Source organism: Pleurodeles waltl, unplaced genomic scaffold (genome assembly GCF_031143425.1).
Source record: "Pleurodeles waltl isolate 20211129_DDA unplaced genomic scaffold, aPleWal1.hap1.20221129 scaffold_91, whole genome shotgun sequence".
NCBI classification, from domain to species: Eukaryota; Metazoa; Chordata; class Amphibia; order Caudata; family Salamandridae; genus Pleurodeles; species Pleurodeles waltl.
In genome coordinates, this window is record NW_027150403.1 from 1,761,796 (window position 1) to 1,780,897 (window position 19,102).

Here is a 19,102-nt window from a genome sequence, read left to right on the forward strand (position 1 = left end):
TTTCTGAAAGACGCTTCAGAAGATGTTTCAAATGCCTCTGCAGCAGCAGTCTAGTTGGTATAGGGGTATGATTCTCGCTTCGGGTGTGAGAGGACCTTGGTTCAAATCCCAGACAAACCCTTACCTTTATAGGTTCAGTCTGTGTTTTAAACAGGAGTATTTCTGCTTTTCACTCTTGTAAGATGTCATGTTGCAATGCAATACATGCTTTATACCTGCGTTGAGACGGTTCAGCATCATGAAGGTATGCGAGATTTCTTTGCAACTGCTTTTCTGTGCTGGAGCAGCAGTGCTCATAGGAACATTAAATGCACAGTGCTTCTCCATGGTAATTTCGGGTCCAGTTCTGAAATCACCTCTTGGAATGAAAGTGATGCCAGTTCCTTTCTTCCAAGGCAAGAGATCGTGTTCCGGAAGGCTCAGCTTTGAGCGTCATGAACATTGGCCCTCAGTCCTTGCATCCCAGTCCAATGCAGAGCCACATAAAGCAAGCAGGTGTGTCTGTTTCCATAGTGTGGTGGTTCCAGTACAATGCATAGCCACATGAAGCAAGCCGGCAAGTGTGTCTGTTTGTGTATTGTAGTGGCTATCATGCGCACCTCACATGCAAAAGGTCCCTGGTTCGAAGCCAAGCAAATACAGCAAGTCGCTGGGCTTTTTCCCAGTATTTGCATTTCCTGACTCAGCTGACAGGCAAGCTGAGATAAAAGAGACTGTGTCTATCCCTCACCATCGTGAGGTACTACGCTCCTGGGGCATCTGTCACAGCTCACCAAGAGGGGTTGCGCCCGCTTACGTCAGTCAGTTGCTCACTGTTTGACCTTTGCATTGAAGCCTGAGCCTACCGCATTCAAGCCAGCCAAGGAAGGAAGGTATGAGAGCGAAAATAGCTTTCCTGCCCTCACCAAGAACACACACCTTGAGCAAAAAAGGTGCCAGACTTACAAGACCCAATCGCCAACGGAGCATCACTTTTAGTGACGCCCCGGTGGCACTATGCACTGCGCGGTATTTACAAGATGGCGTTCAGCCACTTTTTGTGGCTTAACACCACCTTGTAAATACGGCACCTTAGCATTCAGCGCTTTCCCTGGAAGGGGCGTGCAATGGGTGTTGTTGGGAGTGTGCCACAGCAACACCATAGCATTTTGATGCTGCTCCAGATTTAGGAGTTGGCGTAAATCTGCGTCAGCGCCAAAATCCAACGCCATCCCAGGGGTGTCGTTAGAGTGGCGCACTGAGGAGAAATGTCTTCATTTCTCCTTGTTTTTGCTCTTTCTATGTGTGATGCATTCTGCAGCACACATAGAAGTAAGAACAAATCACCATTGAAGATTTTTTTTTGGGCAGGAGGGTGTCCCTTCCTGCACAAAAACAATTTCCCCCTCAACGCAGTCATCCTTGTACCATGGTGCAAGAACGGCTGCGTTGGCGCTCAGCAGCTAATTTAGAGCTGGCGCAGGGGGAAGCACAGGGGTGCACTGTATTCTACTAAATACTGCGCTTCCCTGCATTTTGAAAATGACGGAGCGTGGGGCTTGCAAATTTGGCACAGCGTCGCGCTCAGTCATTTTCTTGTAAATCTGGGACAAAATGTCTAAAGGATAGAGGCTTTTTATGTCATGTTCGATGACGACCATGCAAATGACTCTAGTCATACTGCAGAAGAGAGCACCATGTGGCGTTTCTTGCTTTGGGATGTAGTCTCCCACTCTCTGCCACCAACCCTCGGAGCAGGGTGGGAGCCGTAGCGCTTCTGTGCCCAGGCTCGTTGGTCTTGGGGTATGATTCTCGCTTTGGGTGCGAGAGGTCCCGGGTTCAAATCCCGGACGAGCCCATTTTAGTGGAAAACAATCAAATCCTGCTCAAAATACACAACCCCTCAACATTTCTCATTCCACTCGAAGCATTGTTGCGCAAAACATATTTTTTGTCTCAGGCGAAAAATGGATTACAATGCCTTGGCTTCCTTCCTGCTTGCTCTCAGTGCGCCCTGTGTGATGATTTCACAGGCTTGCGTTCCTGGCATTTAGGCATCAGATATTTGTCTGTCTCTGCCCGCAGCTGTGACTTTTCAGGACGTCTGAGTGTATGCATGCTGGCTGACACCGCTGCAATTTTCACACTTACCCCTCGCATTCTGAGCAACTGCTGATCAAGTATAGAGGAAATCAGGCAAACATATGAGGGGAACTGTGCTCCTTCAGTCAAGCCAGCAAGCTTGTTTCTGTAGTGTAGTGGTTATCACATTTGCCTCACACGCAAAAGGTCCCTGGTTTGACACTGGGCAGCAGTAGCTTTTGTGTTTGCTCACTAAAACCTCAGTCTCTCTCAATGCACACTTAGACAGAAATGACCTTTAAAAACTTGTGACCTGTGTAAAATGTGCTTTACTATTGCAGGACGATAAAAAGTTATCTGCATCCCTCGGTGGTCGTGCATGTGCCTTGTTTCTTGTTCTGTTTTTTTTTTTTTCTTGGCCATGTTATATTGTGGGGCCTTTAAAGCTGTGACTTTGATAGGAACATTGCAAGCGGCAGCATCAACAAGTGCAGACTGAAGAGTCAGACCTTCATAATGTTTTGGCTGTCAGGATGGCCGAGTGGTCGAAGGTGCCAGACTCAAGAGAGCTTGATCTTCAGTGAAGCTGAGCCTTCTGGTCTCTTCATGGAGGCGTGGGTTCAAATCCCACTCCTAACAGGTGTGTTTTCTTCCCTTAAATCTTGCTCTGCTTGCACAGCCAGCTCCTCACACCACTATCTTTGGAAGCTGCTGTGGCATGTGAGGAGAAATCCACCAACCCATCGGCTGGGCCCTCAATCAAAATTCTGTGTATTACTGGAAGGGGCATCTCAGGCACACCTTCTGTTAGAGCTGCACTTTATGACAGTAACTACCATGCTGGTTTCTACTTAAGCAGTTGATTCTATCATTTGAAGTGAGTCTCTCCTGCCACCTTTTGGGCAAAGAAGACACTGCCCCTGCAACAACACAGGCAGACAAGCTCAAACTGGGTTTCTTGGTTAGGTGGGCGGAGCATATTGGCAATGGTGCCTCCTCGTGACTTGCAATTTACATGAAGAAGACAGAGAGGCAGCTGGGATTAGGCAGTACCCATGAACCCCTGAACACTGTCTTGCGACTTGCACACAATTCTGAAATGAGGCGGGGGAAAGGAGGTGATTTCCCCATCAAGGGCCATTCCGGGAAATCAGCCACCCGCGTCTCCCAGGTGAGTGTTTCAGGCCTATGAGCCACTACTATAAATCTCGCCTGATCGAGCCTGATCGAGCGCTGAGCGAGCAAGTGTGCTTGAATCCAAGAGGCATGCTTCTCTGGCTCAAGAGCTAGCAGGCCCTTCAGTGCTTCTGTTCTGGAAGTCTAAGGTTCAAGGGTCCAGGACTTGCAGAGGGTTACAACTACCAGAAAGGGTCTGTTTTTCCCATCAGTGCCCTAGTTCAGCTCACTGACACACGGAATCTTGACTACCTCTTTCCTTGCTAGAGACAAACAAAAAATCCTTGACAGAAAACATCAATTGCTATGGCACGCTTAGAGAGAGAGCCTCCAAATGGCCCTGCTTTTCTGAAAGACGCTTCAGAAGATGTTTCAAATGCCTCTGCAGCAGCAGTCTAGTTGGTATAGGGGTATGATTCTCGCTTCGGGTGTGAGAGGACCTTGGTTCAAATCCCAGACAAACCCTTACCTTTATAGGTTCAGTCTGTGTTTTAAACAGGAGTATTTCTGCTTTTCACTCTTGGAAGATGTCAAGTTGCAATGCAATACATGCTTTATACCTGCGGTGAGACGGTTCAGCATCATGAAGGTATGCGAGATTTCTTTGCAACTGCTTTTCTGTGCTGGAGCAGCAGTGCTCATAGGAACATTAAATGCACAGTGCTTCTCCATGGTAATTTCGGGTCCAGTTCTGAAATCACCTCTTGGAATGAAAGTGATGCCAGTTCCTTTCTTCCAAGGCAAGAGATCGTGTTCCGGAAGGCTCAGCTTTGAGCGTCATGAACATTGGCCCTCAGTCCTTGCATCCCAGTCCAATGCAGAGCCACATAAAGCAAGCAGGTGTGTCTGTTTCCATAGTGTGGTGGTTCCAGTACAATGCATAGCCACATGAAGCAAGCCAGCAAGTGTGTCTGTTTGTGTAGTGTAGTGGTTATCATGCGCACCTCACATGCAAAAGGTCCCTGGTTCGAAGCCAAGCAAATACAGCAAGTCGCTGGGCTTTTTCCCAGTATTTGCATTTCCTGACTCAGCTGACAGGCAAGCTGAGATAAAAGAGACTGTATCTATCCCTCACCATCGTGAGGTACTACGCTCCTGGGGCATCTGTCACAGCTCACCAAGAGGAGTTGCGTCAGTCAGTTGCTCACTGTTTGACCTTTGCATTGAAGCCTGAGCCTACCGCATTCAAGCCAGCCAAGGAAGGAAGGTATGAGAGCGAAAATAGCTTTCCTGCCCTCACCAAGAACACACACCTTGAGCAAATAAGGTGCCAGACTTACAAGGCCCAATCGCCAACGGAGCATCACTTTTAGTGACGCCCCGGTGGCACTATGCACTGCGCGGTATTTACAAGATGGCGTTCAGCCACTTTTTGTGGCTTAACACCACCTTGTAAATACGGCACCTTAGCATTCAGCGCTTTCCCTGGAAGGGGCGTGCAATGGGTGTTGCTGTGAGTGTGCCACAGCAACACCATAGCATTTTGATGCTGCTCCAGATTTAGGAGTTGTCGTAAATCTGCGTCAGCGCCAAAATCCAACGCCATCCCAGGGGTATCGTTAGAGTGGCGCACTGAGGAGAAATGTTTTCATTTCTCCTCGTTTTTTCTCTTTCTATGTGTGCTGCATTCTGCAGCACACATAGAAGTAAGAGCAAATCACCATTGAAGATTTTTCTTTTGGCCAGGAAGGTGTCCCTTCCTGCACAAAAACAATTTCCCCCTCAACGCAGTCATCCTTGTACCATGGTGCAAGAACGGCTGCGTTGGCACACAGCAGCTAATTTAGAGCTGGCGCAGGGGGAAGCACAGGGGTGCGCTGTATTCTTCTAAATACGGCGCTTCCCTGCATTTTGAAAATGACGGAGCATGGGGCTTGCAAATTTGGCACAGCGTCGCGCTCAGTCATTTTCTTGTAAATCTGGGACAAAATGTCTAAAGGATAGAGGCTTTTTATGTCATGTTCGATGACGACCATGCAAATGACTCTAGTCATACTGCAGAAGAGAGCACCATGTGGCGTTTCTTGCTTTGGGATGTAGTCTCCCACTCTCTGCCACCAACCCTCGGAGCAGGGTGGGAGCCGTAGCGCTTCTGTGCCCAGGCTCGTTGGTCTAGGGGTATGATTCTCGCTTTGGGTGCAAGAGGTCCCGGGTTCAAATCCCGGACGAGCCCATTTTAGCGGAAAACAATCAAATCCTGCTCAAAATACACAACCCCTCAACATTTCTCATTCCACTCGAAGCATTGTTGCGCAAAACATATTTTTTGCCTCAGGCGAAAAATGGATTACAATGCCTTGGCTTCCTTCCTGCTTGCTCTCAGTGCGCCTGTGTGATGATTTCACAGGCTTGCGTTCCTGGCATTTAGGCATCAGATATTTGTCTGTCTCTGCCCGCAGCTGTGACTTTTCAGGACGTCTGAGTGTATGCATGCTGGCTGACACGGCTGCAATTTTCACACTTACCCCTCGCATTCTGAGCAACTGCTGATCAAGTATAGAGGAAATCAGGCAAACATATGAGGGGAACTGTGCTCCTTCAGTCAAGCCAGCAAGCTTGTTTCTGTAGTGTAGTGGTTATCACATTTGCCTCACACGCAAAAGGTCCCTGGTTCGACACTGGACAGCAGTAGCTTTTGTGTTTGCTCACTAAAACCTCAGTCTCTCTCAATGCACACTTAGACAGAAATGACCTTTAAAAACTTGTGACCTGTGTAAAACGTGCTTTACTATTGCAGGACGCTAAAAAGTTATCTGCATCCCTCGGTGGTCGTGCATGTGCATTGTTTCTTGTTCTGTTCTGTTTTTTTTTTTCTTGGCCATGTTATATTGTGGGGCCTTTAAAGCTGTGACTTTGATAGGAACATTGCAAGCGGCAGCATCAACAAGTGCAGACTGAAGAGTCAGACCTGCATAATGTTTTGGCTGTCATTATGGCCGAGTGGTCGAAGGTGCCAGACTCAAGAGAGCTTGATCTTCAGTGAAGCTGAGCCTTCTGGTCTCTTCATGGAGGCGTGGGTTCAAATCCCACTCCTAACAGGTGTGTTTTCTTCCCTTAAATCTTGCTCTGCTTGCACAGCCAGCTCCTCACACCACTATCTTTGGAAGCTGCTGTGGCATGTGAGGAGAAATCCACCAACCCATCGGCTGGGCCCTCAAACAAAATTCTGTGTATTACTGGAAGGGGCATCTCAGGCACACCTTCTGTTAGAGCTGCACTTTATGACAGTAACTACCATGCTGGTTTCTACTTAAGCAGTTGATTCTATCGTTTGAAGTGAGTCTCTCCTTCCACCTTTTGGGCAAAGAAGACGCTGCCCCTGCAACAACACAGGCAGACAAGCTCAAAATGGGTTTCTTGGTTAGGTGGGCGGAGCATATTGGCAATGGTGCCTCCTCGTGACTTGCAATTTACATGAAGAAGACAGAGAGGCAGCTGGGATTAGGGAGTACCCATGAACCCCTGAACACTGTCTTGCGACTTGCACACAATTCTGAAATGAGGCGGGGGAAAGGAGGTGATTTCCCCATCAAGGGCCATTCCGGGAAATCAGCCACCCGCGTCTCCCAGGTGAGTGTTTCAGGCCTATGAGCCACTACTATAAATCTCGCCTGATCGAGCCTGATCGAGCGCTGAGCGAGCAAGTGTGCTTGAATCCAAGAGGCATGTTTCTCTGGCTCAAGAGCTAGCAAGCCCTTCAATGCTTCTGGTCTGGAAGTCTAAGATGCAAGGTCCAGGACTTGCAGAGGGTTACAACTACCAGAAAGGGTCTGCTTTTCACATCAGTGCCCTAGTTCAGCTCACTGGCACAGGGCATCTTGACTGCCTCTTTCCTTGCTAGAGACAAACAAAAAATCCTTGACAGAAAACATCAATTGCTATGGCACGCTTAGAGAGAGAGCCTCCAAATGGCCCTGCTTTTCTGAAAGACGCTTCAGAAGATGTTTCAAATGCCTCTGCAGCAGCAGTCTAGTTGGTATAGGGGTATGATTCTCGCTTCGGGTGTGAGAGGACCTTGGTTCAAATCCCAGACAAACCCTTACCTTTATAGGTTCAGTCTGTGTTTTAAACAGGAGTATTTTGCTTTTCCCTCTTGTAAGATGTCATGTTGCAATGCAATACATGCTTTATACCTGCGTTGAGACGGTTCAGCATCATGAAGGTATGCAAGATTTCTTTGCAACTGCTTTTCTGTGCTGGAGCAGCAGTGCTCATAGGAACATTAAATGCACAGTGCTTCTCCATGGTAATTTCGGGTCCAGTTCTGAAATCACCTCTTGGAATGAAAGTGATGCCAGTTCCTTTCTTCCAAGGCAAGAGATCGTGTTCCGGAAGGCTCAGCTTTGAGCGTCATGAACATTGGCCCTCAGTCCTTGCATCCCAGTCCAATGCAGAGCCACATAAAGCAAGCAGGTGTGTCTGTTTCCATAGTGTGGTGGTTCCAGCAAAATGCATAGCCACATGAAGCAAGCCGCCAAGTCTGTCTGTTTGTGTAGTGTAGTGGTTATCATGCGCACCTCACATGCAAAAGGTCCCTGGTTCGAAGCCAAGCAAATACAGCAAGTCGCTGGGCTTTTTCCCAGTATTTGCATTTCCTGACTCAGCTGACAGGCAAGCTGAGATAAAAGAGACTGTGTCTATCCCTCACCATTGTGAGGTACTACGCTCCTGGGGCATCTGTCACAGCTCACCAAGAGGAGTTGCGCCAGCTTACGTCAGTCAGTTGCTCACTGTTTGACCTTTGCATTGAAGCCTGAGCCTACCGCATTCAAGCCAGCCAAGGAAGGAAGGTATGAGAGCGAAAATAGCTTTCCTGCCCTCACCAAGAACAAACACCTTGAGCAAATAAGGTGCCAGACTTACAAGGCCCAATCGCCAATGGAGCATCACTTTTAGTGACGCCCCGGTGGCACTATGCACTGCGCGGTATTTACAAGATGGCGTTCAGCCACTTTTTGTGGCTTAACACCACCTTGTAAATACAGCACCTTAGCATTCAGCGCTTTCCCTGGAAGGGGCGTGCAATGGGTGTTGCTGTGAGTGTGCCACAGCAACACCATAGCATTTTGATGCTGCTCCAGATTTAGGAGTTGTCGTAAATCTGCGTCAGCGCCAAAATCCAACGCCATCCCAGGGGTATTGTTAGAGTGGCGCACTGAGGAGAAATGTTTTCATTTCTCCTCGTTTTTTCTCTTTCTATGTGTGCTGCATTCTGCAGCACACATAGAAGTAAGAACAAATCACCACTGAAGATTTTTCTTTTGGCCAGGAAGGTGTCCCTTCCTGCACAAAAACAATTTCCCCCTCAACGCAGTCATCCTTGTACCATGGTGCAAGAACAGCTGCGTTGGCGCTCAGCAGCTAATTTAGAGCTGGCGCAGGGGGAAGCACAGGGGTGCGCTGTATTCTACTAAATACGGCGCTTCCCTGCATTTTGAAAATGACGGAGCTTGGGGCTTGCAAATTTGGCACAGCGTCGCGCTCAGTCATTTTCTTGTAAATCTGGGACAAAATGTCTAAAGGATAGAGGCTTTTTATGTCATGTTCGATGACGACCATGCAAATGACTCTAGTCATACTGCAGAAGAGAGCACCATGTGGCGTTTCTTGCTTTGGGATGTAGTCTCCCACTCTCTGCCACCAACCCTCGGAGCAGGGTGGGAGCCGTAGCGCTTCTGTGCCCAGGCTCGTTGGTCTAGGGGTATGATTCTCGCTTCGGGTGCGAGAGGTCCCGGGTTCAAATCCCGGACGAGCCCATTTTAGCGGAAAACAATCAAATCCTGCTCAAAATACACAACCCCTCAACATTTCTCATTCCACTCGAAGCATTGTTGCGCAAAACATATTTTTCGCCTCAGGCGAAAAATGGATTACAATGCCTTGGCTTCCTTCCTGCTTGCTCTCAGTGCGCCCTGTGTGATGATTTCACAGGCTTGCGTTCCTGGCATTTAGGCATCAGATATTTGTCTGTCTCTGCCCGCAGCTGTGACTTTTCAGGACGTCTGAGTGTATGCATGCTGGCTGACACCGCTGCAATTTTCACACTTACCCCTCGCATTCTGAGCAACTGCTGATCAAGTATAGAGGAAATCGGGCAAACATATGAGGGGAACTGTGCTCCTTCAGTCAAGCCAGCAAGCTTGTTTCTGTAGTGTAGTGGTTATCACATTTGCCTCACACGCAATAGGTTCCCGGTTTGACACTGGGCAGCAGTAGCTTTTGTGTTTGCTCACTAAAACCTCAGTCTCTCTCAATGCACACTTAGACAGAAATGACCTTTAAAAACTTGTGACCTGTGTAAAATGTGCTTTACTATTGCAGGACGATAAAAAGTTATCTGCATCCCTCGGTGGTCGTGCATGTGCCTTGTTTCTTGTTCTGTTTTTTTTTTTTTTCTTGGCCATGTTATATTGTGGGGCCTTTAAAGCTGTGACTTTGATAGGAACATTGCAAGCGGCAGCATCAACAAGTGCAGACTGAAGAGTCAGACCTGCACAATGTTTTGTCTGTCAGGATGGCCGAGTGGTCTAAGGTGCCAGACTCAAGAGAGCTTGATCTTCAGTGAAGCTGAGCCTTCTGGTCTCTTCATGGAGCCGTGGGTTCAAATCCCACTCCTAACAGGTGTGTTTTCTTCCCTTAAATCTTGCTCTGCTTGCACAGCCAGCTCCTCACACCACTATCTTTGGAAGCTGCTGTGGCATGTGAGGAGAAATCCACCAACCCATCGGCTGGGCCCTCAATCAAAATTCTGTGTATTACTGGAAGGGGCATCTCAGGCACACCTTCTGTTAGAGCTGCACTTTATGACAGTAACTACCATGCTGGTTTCTACTTAAGCAGTTGATTCTATCGTTTGAAGTGAGTCTCTCCTGCCACCTTTTGGGCAAAGAAGACACTGCCCCTGCAACAACACAGGCAGACAAGCTCAAACTGGGTTTCTTGGTTAGGTGGGCGGAGCATATTGGCAATGGTGCCTCCTCGTCACTTGCAATTTACATGAAGAAGACAGAGAGGCAGCTGGGATTAGGCAGTACCCATGAACCCCTGAACACTGTCTTGCGACTTGCACACAATTCTGAAATGAGGCGGGGAAAGGAGGTGATTTCCCCATCAAGGGCCATTCCGGGAAATCAGCCACCCCGCGTCTCCCAGGTGAGTGTTTCAGGCCTATGAGCCACTACTATAAATCTCACCTGATCGAGCCCTGAGCAAGCAAGTGTGCTTGAATCCAAGAGGCATGCTTCTCTGGCTCAAGAGCTAGCAGGCCCTTCAGTGCTTCTGGTCTGGAAGTCTAAGATGCAAGGGTCCAGGACTTGCAGAGGGTTACAACTACCAGAAAGGGTCTGCTTTTCACATCAGTGCCCTAGTTCAGCTCACTGGCACAGGGCATCTTGACTGCCTCTTTCCTTGCTAGAGACAAACAAAAAATCCTTGACAGAAAACATCAATTGCTATGGCACGCTTAGAGAGAGAGCCTCCAAATGGCCCTGATTTTCTGAAAGACGCTTCAGAAGATGTTTCAAATGCTTCTGCAGCAGCAGTCTAGTTGGTATAGGGGTATGATTCTCGTTTCGGGTGTGAGAGGACCTTGGTTCAAATCCCTGACAAACCCTTACCTTTATAGGTTCAGTCTGTGTTTTAAACAGGAGTATTTCTGCTTTTCACTCTTGTAAGATGTCATGTTGCAATGCAATACATGCTTTATACCTGCGTTGAGACGGTTCAGCATCATGAAGGTATGCGAGATTTCTTTGCAACTGCTTTTCTGTGCTGGAGCAGCAGTGCTCATAGGAACATTAAATGCACAGTGCTTCTCCATGGTAATTTCGGGTCCAGTTCTGAAATCACCTCTTGGAATGAAAGTGATGCCAGTTCCTTTCTTCCAAGGCAAGAGATCGTGTTCCGGAAGGCTCAGCTTTGAGCGTCATGAACATTGGCCCTCAGTCCTTGCATCCCAGTCCAATGCAGAGCCACATAAAGCAAGCAGGTGTGTCTGTTTCCATAGTGTGGTGGTTCCAGTACAATGCATAGCCACATGAAGCAAGCCGGCAAGTGTGTCTGTTTGTGTAGTGTAGTGGTTATCATGCGCACCTCACATGCAAAAGGTCCCTGGTTCGAAGCCAAGCAAATACAGCAAGTCGCTGGGCTTTTTCCCAGTATTTGCATTTCCTGACTCAGCTGACAGGCAAGCTGAGATAAAAGAGACTGTGTCTATCCCTCACCATCGTGAGGTACTACGCTCCTGGGGCATCTGTCACAGCTCACCAAGAGGAGTTGCGCCAGCTTACGTCAGTCAGTTGCTCACTGTTTGACCTTTGCATTGAAGCCTGAGCCTACCGCATTCAAGCCAGCCAAGGAAGGAAGGTATGAGAGCGAAAATAGCTTTCCTGCCCTCACCAAGAACACACACCTTGAGCAAATAAGGTGCCAGACTTACAAGGCCCAATCGCCAACGGAGCATCACTTTTAGTGACGCCCCGGTGGCACTATGCACTGCGCGGTATTTACAAGATGGCGTTCAGCCACTTTTTGTGGCTTAACACCACCTTGTAAATACGGCACCTTAGCATTCAGCGCTTTCCCTGGAAGGGGCGTGCAATGGGTGTTGCTGTAAGTGTGCCACAGCAACACCATAGCATTTTGATTCTGCTCCAGATTTAGGAGTTGTCGTAAATCTGTGTCAGCGCCAAAATCCAACGCCATCCCAGGGGTATCGTTAGAGTGGCGCACTGAGGAGAAATGTTTTCATTTCTTCTCGTTTTTTCTCTTTCTATGTGTGCTGCATTCTGCAGCACACATAGAAGTAAGAGCAAATCACCATTGAAGATTTTTCTTTTGGCCAGGAAGGTGTCCCTTCCTGCACAAAAACAATTTCCCCCTCAACGCAGTCATCCTTGTACCATGGTGCAAGAACGGCTGCGTTGGCGCTCAGCTGCTAATTTAGAGGTGGCGCAGGGGGAAGCACAGGGGTGCGCTGTATTCTACTAAATACGGCGCTTCCCTGCATTTTGAAAATGACGGAGCGTGGGGCTTGCAAATTTGGCACAGCGTCGCGCTCAGTCATTTTCTTGTAAATCTGGGACAAAATGTATAAAGGATAGAGGCTTTTTATGTCATGTTCGATGACGACCATGCAAATGACTCTAGTCATACTGCAGAAGAGAGCACCATGTGGTGTTTCTTGCTTTGGGATGTAGTCTCCCACTCTCTGCCACCAACGCTCGGAGCAGGGTGGGAGCCGTAGTACTTCTGTGCCCAGGCTCGTTGGTCTAGGGGTATGATTCTCGCTTCGGGAGCGAGATGTCCCGGGTTCAAATCCTGGACGAGCCCATTTTAGCGGAAAACAATCAAATCCTGCTCAAAATACACAACCCCTCAACATTTCTCATTCCACTCGAAGCATTGTTGCGCAAAACATATTTTTTGCCTCAGGCGAAAAATGAATTACAATGCCTTGGCTTCCTTCCTGCTTGCTCTCAGTGCGCCATGTGTGATGATTTCACAGGCTTGCGTTCCTGGCATCAGATATTTGTCTGTCTCTGCCCGCAGCTGTGACTTTTCAGGACGTCTGAGTGTATGCATGCTGGCTGACACCGCTGCAATTTTCACACTTACCCCTCGCATTCTGAGCAACTGCTGATCAAGTACAGAGGAAATCGGGCAAACATATGAGGGGAACTGTGCTCCTTCAGTCAAGCTAGCAAGCTTGTTTCTGTAGTGTAGTGGTTATCACATTTGCCTCACACGCAAAAGGTCCCCAGTTCGACACTGGGCAGCAGTATCTTTGTGTTTGCTCACTAAAACCTCAGTCTCTCTCAATGCACACTTAGACAGAAATGACCTTTAAAAACTTGTGACCTGTGTAAAATGTGCTTTACTATTGCAGGACGATAAAAAGTTATCTGCATCCCTCGGTGGTCGTGCATGTGCCTTGTTTCTTGTTCACTTTTTTTTTTTTTTCTTGGCCATGTTATATTGTGGGGCCTTTAAAGCTGTGACTTTGATAGGAACATTGCAAGCGGCAGCATCAACAAGTGCAGACTGAAGAGTCAGACCTGCACAATGTTTTGTCTGTCAGGATGGCCGAGTGGTCTAAGGTGCCAGACTCAAGAGAGCTTGATCTTCAGTGAAGCTGAGCCTTCTGGTCTCTTCATGGAGCCGTGGGTTCAAATCCCACTCCTAACAGGTGTGTTTTCTTCCCTTAAATCTTGCTCTGCTTGCACAGCCAGCTCCTCACACCACTATCTTTGGAAGCTGCTGTTGCATGTGAGGAGAAATCCACCAACCCATCGGCTGGGCCCTCAATCAAAATTCTGTGTATTACTGGAAGGGGCATCTCAGGCACACCTTCTGTTAGAGCTGCACTTTATGACAGTAACTACCATGCTGGTTTGTACTTAAGCAGTTGATTCTATCGTTTGAAGTGAGTCTCTCCTGCCACCTTTTGGGCAAAGAAGACACTGCCCTTGCAACAACATAGGCAGACAAGCTCAAACTGGGTTTCTTGGTTAGGTGGGCGGAGCATATTGGCAATGGTGCCTCCTCGTGACTTGCAATTTACATGAAGAAGACAGAGAGGCAGCTGGGAGTAGGCAGTACCCATGAACCCCTGAACACTGTCTTGCGACTTGCACACAATTCTGAAATGAGGCGGGGAAAGGAGGTGAATTCCCCATCAAGGGCCATTCCGGGAAATCAGCCACCCCGCGTCTCCCAGGTGAGTGTTTCAGGCCTATGAGCCACTACTATAAATCTCGCCTGATCGAGCCTGATCGAGCCCTGAGCAAGCAAGTGTGCTTGAATCCAAGAGGCATGCTTCTCTGGCTCAAGAGCTAGCAGGCCCTTCAGTGCTTCTGGTCTGGAAGTCTAAGATGCAAGGGTCCAGGACTTGCAGAGGGTTACAACTACCAGAAAGGGTCTGCTTTTCACATCAGTGCCCTAGTTCAGCTCACTGGCACAGGGCATCTTGACTGCCTCTTTCCTTGCTAGAGACAAACAAAAAATCCTTGACAGAAAACATCAATTGCTATGGCACGCTTAGAGAGAGAGCCTCCAAATGGCCCTGCTTTTCTGAAAGACGCTTCAGAAGATGTTTCAAATGCCTCTGCAGCAGCAGTCTAGTTGGTATAGGGGTATGATTCTCGCTTCGGGTGTGAGAGGACCTTGGTTCAAATCCCAGACAAACCCTTACCTTTATAGGTTCAGTCTGTGTTTTAAACAGGAGTATTTCTGCTTTTCACTCTTGTAATATGTCATGTTGCAATGCAATAAATGCTTTATACCTGCGTTGAGACGGTTCAGCATCATGAAGGTATGCGAGATTTCTTTGCAACTGCTTTTCTGTGCTGGAGCAGCAGTGCTCATAGGAACGTTAAATGCACAGTGCTTCTCCATGGTAATTTCGGGTCCAGTTCTGAAATCACCTCTTGGAATGAAAGTGATGCCAGTTCCTTTCTTCCAAGGTAAGAGATCGTGTTCCGGAAGGCTCAGCTTTGAGCGTCATGAACATTGGCCCTCAGTCCTTGCATCCCAGTCCAATGCAGAGCCACATAAAGCAAGCAGGTTTGTCTGTTTCCATAGTGTGGTGGTTCCAGTACAATGCATAGCCACATGAAGCAAGCCGGCAAGTGTGTCTGTTTGTGTAGTGTAGTGGTTATCATGCGCACCTCACATGCAAAAGGTCCCTGGTTCGAAGCCAAGCAAATACAGCAAGTCGCTGGGCTTTTTCCCAGTATTTGCATTTCCTGACTCAGCTGACAGGCAAGCTGAGATAAAAGAGACTGTGTCTATCCCTCACCATCGTGAGGTACTACGCTCCTGGTGCATCTGTCACAGCTCACCAAGAGGAGTTGCGCCAGCTTACGTCAGTCAGTTGCTCACTGTTTGACCTTTGCATTGAAGCCTGAGCCTACCGCATTCAAGCCAGCCAAGGAAGGAAGGTATGAGAGCTAATATAGCTTTCCTGCCCTCACCAAGAACACACACCTTGAGCAAATAAGGTGCCAGACTTACAAGGCCCAATCGCCAACGGAGCATCACTTTTAGTGACGCCCCGGTGGCACTATGCACTGCGCGGTATTTACAAGATGGCGTTCAGCCACTTTTTGTGGCTTAACACCACCTTGTAAATACGGCACCTTAGCATTCAGCGCTTTCCCTGGAAGGGGCGTGCAATGGGTGTTGCTGTGAGTGTGCCACAGCAACACCATAGCATTTTGATGCTGCTCCAGATTTAGGAGTTGTCGTAAATCTGTGTCAGCGCCAAAATCCAACGCCATCCCAGGGGTATCGTTAGAGTGGCGCACTGAGGAGAAATGTTTTCATTTCTTCTCGTTTTTTCTCTTTCTATGTGTGCTGCATTCTGCAGCACACATAGAAGTAAGAGCAAATCACCATTGAAGATTTTTCTTTTGGCCAGGAAGGTGTCCCTTCCTGCACAAAAACAATTTCCCCCTCAACGCAGTCATCCTTGTACCATGGTGCAAGAACGGCTGCGTTGGCGCTCAGCTGCTAATTTAGAGCTGGCGCAGGGGGAAGCACAGGGGTGCGCTGTATTCTACTAAATACGGCGCTTCCCTGCATTTTGAAAATGACGGAGCGTGGGGCTTGCAAATTTGGCACAGCGTCGCGCTCAGTCATTTTCTTGTAAATCTGGGACAAAATGTATAAAGGATAGAGGCTTTTTATGTCATGTTCGATGACGACCATGCAAATGACTCTAGTCATACTGCAGAAGAGAGCACCATGTGGTGTTTCTTGCTTTGGGATGTAGTCTCCCACTCTCTGCCACCAACGCTCGGAGCAGGGTGGGAGCCGTAGTACTTCTGTGCCCAGGCTCGTTGGTCTAGGGGTATGATTCTCGCTTCGGGAGCGAGATGTCCCGGGTTCAAATCCCGGACGAGCCCATTTTAGCGGAAAACAATCAAATCCTGCTCAAAATACACAACCCCTCAACATTTCTCATTCCACTCGAAGCATTGTTGCGCAAAACATATTTTTTGCCTCAGGCAAAAAATGAATTACAATGCCTTGGCTTCCTTCCTGCTTGCTCTCAGTGCGCCATGTGTGATGATTTAACAGGCTTGCGTTCCTGGCATTTAGGCATCAGATATTTGTCTGTCTCTGCCCGCAGCTGTGACTTTTCAGGACGTCTGAGTGTATGCATGCTGGCTGACACCGCTGCAATTTTCACACTTACCCCTCGCATTCTGAGCAACTGCTGATCAAGTACAGAGGAAATCGGTCAAACATATGAGGGGAACTGTGCTCCTTCAGTCAAGCTAGCAAGCTTGTTTCTGTAGTGTAGTGGTTATCACATTTGCCTCACACGCAAAAGGTCCCCGGTTCGACACTGGGCAGCAGTACCTTTGTGTTTGCTCACTAAAACCTCAGTCTCTCTCAATGCACACTTAGACAGAAATGACCTTTAAAAACTTGTGACCTGTGTAAAATGTGCTTTACTATTGCAGGACGATAAAAAGTTATCTGCATCCCTCGGTGGTCGTGCATGTGCCTTGTTTCTTGTTCACTTTTTTTTTTGTTTTCTTGGCCATGTTATATTGTGGGGCCTTTAAAGCTGTGACTTTGATAGGAACATTGCAAGCGGCAGCATCAACAAGTGCAGACTGAAGAGTCAGACCTGCACAATGTTTTGGCTGTCAGGATGGCCGAGTGGTCTAAGGTGCCAGACTCAAGAGAGCTTGATCTTCAGTGAAGCTGAGCCTTCTGGTCTCTTCATGGAGCCGTGGGTTCAAATCCCACTCCTAACAGGTGTGTTTTCTTCCCTTAAATCTTGCTCTGCTTGCACAGCCAGCTCCTCACACCACTATCTTTGGAAGCTGCTCTGGCATGTGAGGAGAAATCCACCAACCCATCGGCTGGGCCCTCAATCAAAATTCTGTGTATTACTGGAAGGGGCATCTCAGGCACACCTTCTGTTAGAGCTGCACTTTATGACAGTAACTACCATGCTGGTTTCTACTTAAGCAGTTGATTCTATCGTTTGAAGTGAGTCTCTCCTGCCACCTTTTGGGCAAAGAAGACACTGCCCTTGCAACAACATAGGCAGACAAGCTCAAACTGGGTTTCTTGGTTAGGTGGGCGGAGCATATTGGCAATGGTGCCTCCTCGTGACTTGCAATTTACATGAAGAAGACAGAGAGGCAGCTGGGATTAGGCAGTACCCATGAACCCCTGAACACTGTCTTGCGACTTGCACACAATTCTGAAATGAGGCGGGGAAAGGAGGTGATTTCCCCATCAAGGGCCATTCCGGGAAATCAGCCACCCCGCGTCTCCCAGGTGAGTGTTTCAGGCCTATGAGCCACTACTATAAATCTCGCCTGATCGAGCCCTGAGCAAGCAAGTGTGCTTGAATCCAAGAGGCATGCTTCTCTGGCTCAAGAGCTAGCAGGCCCTTCAGTGCTTCTGGTCTGGAAGTCTAAGATGCAAGGGTCCAGGACTTGCAGAGGGTTACAACTACCAGAAAGGGTCTGCTTTTCACATCAGTGCCCTAGTTCAGCTCACTGGCACAGGGCATCTTGACTGCCTCTTTCCTTGCTAGAGACAAACAAAAAATCCTTGACAGAAAACATCAATTGCTATGGCACGCTTAGAGAGAGAGCCTCCAAATGGCCCTGCTTTTCTGAAAGACGCTTCAGAAGATGTTTCAAATGCCTCTGCATCAGCAGTCTAGTTGGTATAGGGGTATGATTCTCGCTTCGGTGTGAGAGGACCTTGGTTCAAATCCCAGACAAACCCTTACCTTTATAGGTTCAGTCTGTGTTTTAAACAGGAGTATTTCTGCTTTTCACTCTTGTAAGATGTCATGTTGCAATGCAATAAATGCTTTATACCTGCGTTGAGACGGTTCAGCATCATGAAGGTATGCGAGATTTCTTTGCAACTGCTTTTCTGTGCTGGAGCAGCAGTGCTCATAGGAACGTTAAATGCACAGTGCTTCTCCATGGTAATTTCGGGTCCAGTTCTGAAATCACCTCTTGGAATGAAAGTGATGCCAGTTCCTTTCTTCCAAGGCAAGAGATCGTGTTCCGGAAGGCTCAGCTTTGAGCGTCATGAACATTGGCCCTCAGTCCTTGCATCCCAGTCCAATGCAGAGCCACATAAAGCAAGCAGGTGTGTCTGTTTCCATAGTGTGGTGGTTCCAGTACAATGCATAGCCACATGAAGCAAGCCGGCAAGTGTGTCTGTTTGTGTAGTGTAGTGGTTTTCATGCGCACCTCACATGCAAAAGGTCCCTGGTTTGAAGCCAAGCAAATACAGCAAGTCGCTGGGCTTTTTCCCAGTATTTGCATTTCCTGACTCAGCTGACAGGCAAGCTGAGATAAAAGAGACTGTGTCTATCCCTCACCATCGTGAGGTACTACACTCCTGAGGCATCTGTCACAGCTCACCAAGAGGAGTTGCGCCAGCTTACGTCAGTCAGTTGCTCACTGTTGACCTTTGCATTGAAGCCTGAGCCTACCGCATTCAAGCCAGCCAAGGAAGGAAGGTATGAGAGCGAAAATAGCTTTCCTGCCCTCACCAAGAACACACACCTTGAGCAAATAAGGTGCCATACTTACAAGGCCCAATCGCCAACGGAGCATCACTTTTAGTGACGCCCCGGTGGCACTATGCACTGCGCGGTATTTACAAGATTGCGTTCAGCCACTTTTTGTGGCTTAACATCACCTTGTAAATACGGCACCTTAGCATTCAGAGCTTTCCCTGGAAGGGGCGTGCAATGGGTGTTGCTGTGAGTGTGCCACAGCAACACCATAGCATTTTGATGCTGCTCCAGATTTAGGAGTTGTCGTAAATCTGCGTCAGCGCCAAAATCCAACGCCATCCCAGGGTTATCGTT

At 48.2% G+C, this 19,102-nt stretch overlaps 5 non-coding genes across 5 annotated transcripts; all 5 read left to right on the forward strand.

Annotated features, from left to right (window-relative positions):
* Window positions 1–1,765: 1,765 nt before the first annotated feature.
* On the forward strand, window positions 1,766–1,837 carry TRNAP-UGG (transfer RNA proline (anticodon UGG)). The gene has a single exon. It is a non-coding gene; the product is annotated as a tRNA-Pro (tRNA).
* Window positions 1,838–5,338: 3,501 nt separating this feature from the next.
* Window positions 5,339–5,410, forward strand: TRNAP-UGG (transfer RNA proline (anticodon UGG)). The gene has a single exon. It is a non-coding gene; the product is annotated as a tRNA-Pro (tRNA).
* A 3,511-nt stretch (window positions 5,411–8,921) lies between these two features.
* Window positions 8,922–8,993, forward strand: TRNAP-CGG (transfer RNA proline (anticodon CGG)). The gene has a single exon. It is a non-coding gene; the product is annotated as a tRNA-Pro (tRNA).
* Window positions 8,994–12,495: 3,502 nt separating this feature from the next.
* On the forward strand, window positions 12,496–12,567 carry TRNAP-CGG (transfer RNA proline (anticodon CGG)). Its single transcript has one exon. It is a non-coding gene; the product is annotated as a tRNA-Pro (tRNA).
* Window positions 12,568–16,070: 3,503 nt separating this feature from the next.
* TRNAP-CGG (transfer RNA proline (anticodon CGG)) lies at window positions 16,071–16,142 on the forward strand. The gene has a single exon. It is a non-coding gene; the product is annotated as a tRNA-Pro (tRNA).
* Window positions 16,143–19,102: the final 2,960 nt, after the last annotated feature.